A 6370-nucleotide genomic window follows, 5' to 3' on the forward strand; every position below is an offset into this window, starting at 1 on the left:
ATGAAGATAATAACTTAGATGATGTTCACTTGTGGACTAATTGATTATTGCATATGAATAGGTTGATGAACCCTAGAACTCAACATATTCATCATCATTGCTATTCGTTCTTTATGCTTTTAGCCATTTAATTCTTATTCTGTTATTTTCAATTTGAGATTAAACAATCAAAACCAATACTTTTCACTACTCATTACAATTCGACTATAGAACGGCAACAATATTAACTCAGTCTCTGTGGATACGATATTAGAAAATATTTACCCAAAATACTTTCAACAAAAAACTAAAAATAAAAACTAGTTTTCTAATGATCAATATCTAGCCATTTTTCTTGTTTTGCATATTAGGAGATATCGAATAAATGTGCTTGAAGACTTCGTCGAATTGAGCATTAACGGTGTCGATGAATTCAAAGAAGTGCATTTGTAACGAGTGTATCTCGTCTCGCATATGATGTACTTCGTGTTGCAGTGCATCGATAGCTTGGCCATGTGTAATCGGGTGATAAGCATGCTCGATCCTCGGAGGAGCATTTCTTGGGGCTACAGATTCAGCAGATGAAGCAGGATGTGCTAAAGGGTTAGGATGTTGTTGTTCAGGCTCAACTTCGGTCATTTCCTTGGATTGATCTTCTTTCGAGCCAGTAGGTGTTTCAGGCTCATATTCTGGGACGGGTTCGTCCTCAGGCATAGGTTCATACTCAGGTACAGGCTCATCCTCGGGCATAGGTTCATACTCAGGAGGATTCATGTCATAGTATCCAGGAGGAGTGTCAGGTTCAGATTCCGATTCCGCTTCAGGCATGTCATCATCAAAATGTTCATAAGCATGTGGAGTTTCAGGTGATGATTCTCTATCAGGAATCTGACCATAATAAAGCCAATTAGCAGGGTTGTGCACACTTGTCCTAGGATTAAGTAAGGTGAACTGATCCAGGACTTGGTTATCAATAAGGAGATCAAACTGATCAGGACCAAGGTTTCCTATGATACCTCGATTGAAGCTAAAATGAATGTCCATGGAGTTATAAGTACCAAGCGGTGTCAATCCAAGGAGCGGTTGTACCAAACCTATAGCATTTGCAATCATAGTGACAAATCCTCCGATCAGAATAGGTGAAACTTCGTCTTGCGTGATACACTCGAAGTTTGCTAGCATAAAGGTAACAACATTGACCGGACGATTCTGAGAAGTGCAAAACATGATGCACAATTCTTCTCTGGATACTTCAGTGATGTTCTCATGCTTACCGAAAATATAGTGAGCAATAATCTTATGCAGGTATCGGAAAGCAGGATTATGAATATTCTCGGAGTGAAACTCATGCTCTTCAGGATTATCATTTCCAGTAATCTTTCCCCAAAAATTCTCTAGCTCACGGTAGGCAAATTGTTCCTCTTGAACTACAATAAATGCATCCATTCCGTTAGGAAGTCCCAACATAGCAGCAAAGTCATGGATACAATATTGATATTCTATTCCAAACAGCGTAAAGAGAATAATTCCTCTCTTCATTCCTTGTCCACAATTAGGCAGATAGGTTAGTGAACTTAAGAATTCCATAGTGAGCTTTCGGTAAGTACAAAATTTGCGGAACAAGTGAGAACCGGTCCAACCAATTTGGTTCAGCAAATACATGACGCTTTCTTCAATTCCTAACTTCTTCATAGTCAGAAAGTGAGGATAGAGAGACACATCCATTCTTCTCTCAGACAGCTTAGCATATCTTCCTACTTGTCATCTTCCTCTGAACACAACTTCCATATTGTCAACTCCTTGCATTGTGATCAGTTAGTAACTAAGTTAGCCTATAAGTTGAAAAATATGAAAATTAAGTCAGAATTTAGCTAGTGTTGGAAGAAGAAGAAAATTAAAAAGAAATAAAAATAAAAAAGAGATAACAAAATTATAATAATAATTATAATTATAAAAAGATGAGATTTTTATAACAATAATTAAAATAGTGATTATAATTATAATAATTATTATAATTAAAAAGTGACTAAAACATAAAAATTAAAATTGAATAAAAAAACAAAATAAAATAAAATAAAAGAATTTAAATTAAATGGTTAAAGAAAAATAAGAAAAATAAAAATAAAAATGTGGGTTATCTCCCACTAAGCGCTTTGTTTTATGTCGTAAGCTCAACGATTTAAACGGAAATCATTTTTTTGAATGAGCGGGCAGCTCATCAAGTTTGAAAAATTGAATATTTTCATCGTTCTCGAGACGATGGTAATGTTTAAGAAGTTGCCCATTAACGACAAAAGGTTCGACCATTTTTCCTATAATTTCTATCGCTCCGCTCGGAAAGATGTTAGTAATTTCGAAGGGACCAGACCATCTAGAATGCAGTTTTCAAGGAAATAATTTTAGCCTAGAATTAAATAACAAAACTTTATCGCCTATGTTAAAACTTTTCCTAGATATACGCTTGTCGTGCCATTTTTTCGTTCTTTATAGATTTTAGCATTTTCGTAAGCGTCTTGTCTAAGCTCTTCTAATTTGTTTATGTCAAGAATGTGTTTTTCGCCTGCGGTAGTGTAATTTAAATTTAATGTCTTAATGGCCCAATAAGCCTTATGTTCTAATTCTACCGGGAGGTGACATGATTTTCCATAAACGAGTTTGAATGGGGTGGTTCCTATTGAAGTTTTAAAAGCTGTTCTATAAGCCCATAAAGCTTCATTTAACTTGGATGACCAATCTTTTCTAGATATATCAACATTCTTTTCCAATATTTGCTTTATTTCTCGGTTAGATACCTCCACTTGTCCGCTTGTTTGTGGATGGTATGGTGTCGCTATTTGGTGATTCACTCCATATTCCCGAAGAAGTTTTTCGAGGATTTTTGAAATGAAATGAGAGCCTCCATCGCTAATTACTAGTCTTGGTACGCCAAACCTAGGAAAGATGACATTTTTAAATAACTTGGTTATTACTCGTGTGTCGTTTGTAGGAGAAGCGATAGCTTCTATCCATTTTGAAACATAATCGACAGCTACGAGGATGTACTTATTGCCAAATGATGATGGAAAGAGACTCATTAAGTCTATTCCCCATACGTCAAATATTTCTACTTCTAAAATGCCTTTTTGGGGCATTTCGTCTCGTCTCGAGATGTTTCCAGTTCGTTGACATCTATCACAGTTCATAATGGCGAAATGAACGTCTTTCCATAGGTTAGGCCAATAGAGTCCAGATTGAAGGATCTTTGCACAGGTTTTAGACGTGCTTGTATGACCTCCATATGGGGATGAATGGAAGTGCGTTATTATACTTCCTATTTCTTCCTCGAGTATGCAACGTCTAAAGATTCCATCGGGGCCTCTCTTGAAAAGAAGAGGGTCGTCCCAATAGTATTGTTTTAGGTCATGGAAGAATTTTTTGTTCTGTTGGTAACTTAAATCAGGAGGAAGTACCCCAGCGGCTAAATAGTTTACGAAATTCGCATACCAAAGTGTAATGGTCATGGCAAGAGTGGTCGCGACAGGTTTGTCGGAAGCGTTTCTTTCTAATTGAGCGATAAGCTTATCGTAAGGAAAATCGTCGTTAATAGGTACAATTTCAGGTTCTAGGTTTTCTAAACGAGAAAGGAGGTCTGCTATGATGTTTTATGTTCCCTTTTTGTCTTTAATTTCTAAATTGAATTCTTGCAATAGCAAGATCCATCTTAAGAGTCTCGATTTAGCATCCTTTTTAGTCAATAAGTACCTAATAGCGGCGTGGTCGGTGTATATGATTATTTTAGCTCCTACTAGATAGGAGCGAAATTTATCTAAGGCAAATACTACATCTAAAAGCTCTTTTTCGGTTGTAGCGTAATTCATTTGAGCTTCATCCATAGTTCTACTTGCATAGTAAATGACGTGAAGTTTCTTATCCTTCCGTTGACCTAGGACATCGCCTACAGCGTAATCACTCGCGTCACACATTATTTCGAATGGTTCAGTCCAATCAGGAGGTTGCATAATGGGTGCGGAGATTAATGCTTCCTTAAGGGTATTGAAGGCTTCTAAGCACTTGTCATCAAAGACGAAATCGACGTCTTTCATTAATAATTCGGTTAATGGTTTAGTTATCTTCGAGAAGTCTTTGATGAAGCATCGGTAAAAACCAGCGTGTCCTAAGAAACTTCGTATCTCTCCCACGGTCTTTGGAGGTTGAAGATTTTTAATAACTTCTATTTTAGCTCTATCTACTTCAATTCCTCTGTTTGACACGATATGTCCTAGCACAATCCCTTCTTGTACCATAAAGTGACATTTTCCCCAATTTAAGACTAAATTAACCTTCACGCAACGTTCTAGAACTTTTTCTAAATTCGCAAGACATCCCTCGAAACTTTGTCCACATACGAAGAAGTCGTCCATAAAGACTTCCATAATATTATCCAGGAAATCGGCGAATATTGCCATCATACATCTTTGAAATGTCGCAGTTGCGTTACATAATCCGAATGACATTCGTCGGTAGGCAAAGGTTCCAAATGGGCAGGTGAAAGTCGTTTTCTCTTGGTCATCAGGGTGGATTGGGATTTGGAAGAAACCAGAGTAACCATCTAAGTAACAAAAGTGAGAATGTCTAGCTAAGCGTTCTAACATTTGATCTATGAATGGCAGGGGAAAATGGTAGCAGCAGATAGCAAAACTAGTAACTTTGCTTAGTGATTATATTTAGAAACTGTAGTAGACAGTATCAGTAGAGTAACCGTAGCAGAAAAATATTGGTTAGTAGCAGAGTATTTTGAAGACAGTGGGAATAATAGCCGGTGAAAGATTTTTGTAGCAGACACCAATTGTTAATAACAGGGACTAGCAGTACTAATAAGGGATGTATGAAAATAGTACCGAATAGGAGCATTAACTTTAACCGATAAATTAATTAACTAATTAGAATAAAAAACTGTCCGAATAATTATGGAACGCGTGTAAATTGTTTTGGTTGAATTGTTGAGTTGAATATTCATTGGAAATATGTGAATTTGCAGGTGGTGATGAATTTAGTGGAATTTCCTCTGATTAATGGCCAGATAAAGTCGTAGGCTTTATGGCCAATGTTGATTGTCGTTGTATTATTTGTGTTAATTGTTGTTGTTGTTGATTTGTGTTGTTGAGTTGTTATCGTTAATTTGTTGTTGTTAGGATGTTGATACGAAGTTGTAGGCCTATGGCAAGTGATGATGTGATACGACTATTTTGTTAATATTGCGAAGTGCAGGAATTGTTGTGACAATTAATTACCTCTATTTATTGGTAACAACAATGATATAGGCGTATGCCTCGTGACGAGTTTTGTTGTGATTATGTATGTGATGTTTCATTCATCGAGTCACATACATTTGCATTTTTGTGACGGCCTGGATTGGCAAACAGTGACGTAGGCTTATGCCTGGTTTGAATGCCTCTATTAACTAGCAATTGGTGATGGGGGCTGAAGCCCTGGGAACCACATGCATGTGCATTTGTTAGAGTCTCATTCTATTATGCATGACTATGAATTGGTGTGACTTGTATTAAGAATTGAACCGTTTTGGTTACAATAATGATGTGCAGTGACTTGTGACGAATATACCGCGATGTGGTAACTTTTATGATTCTAACTCTAATATATTATTTATCATAATCTTATCTATATTGATAGATATCTCACCCTTTTCTTGTTAACTGTTGTCTTTATACTGGTAACGTGCAGGTGACAGCTATGAATGAAGACTTAGTTGCCGTGAGTTCGAGTCGGTTTATCGCTCTGATACGTAGCACTCTGAGGGACGAACACATGCTTTTTATTATTTGTTGAATTGTTTTATTGCTGAGTTTTGATGTTGTTTCGTTAAGACTTGTGACTTTGAAATTGTTTTATGGCGAAGTAAGATGCTATGATTTTATTTGAAGTTTAAAGTGATGAATCCGCTGCGTGATAATTTAACTTTATTATTATTTTTAAAGACTAAATAAACCGTTATGAGTTTGTTCGTTTTAAAAGTGTTATGTATCTATTTTGAAGGCGTTTATGTTGCTGCAATTTAAGTCGTCAATGTGACATCCCATGCGATGATTGGAATTTTTATACTCTGATTTTCGTTATAACTATCGGGTAGAAATGGGGTGTTACACTGAAGGCGTGAATATTGATAAACTGATATTCTTTTGAAAGATAATTATCAAAAAACAGTTATCAGTGGCATTTTACTAGGATTGCATATTAATGATTTGTTAGAAAAACTTGCAAATATGAGTTAATAATGTGAATATAAGTGACAGATAAAATACTGACCAATTTTTCTAATCAATAAAATTTGATTAATTAAAAAACTATAACTACATGGCGATCACACGGATCCAACCCAACAATCTCAAAAAAG

The sequence above is a fragment of the Vicia villosa genome, linkage group LG2, assembly GCF_029867415.1.
Source record: "Vicia villosa cultivar HV-30 ecotype Madison, WI linkage group LG2, Vvil1.0, whole genome shotgun sequence".
Taxonomy (NCBI): domain Eukaryota; kingdom Viridiplantae; phylum Streptophyta; class Magnoliopsida; order Fabales; family Fabaceae; genus Vicia; species Vicia villosa.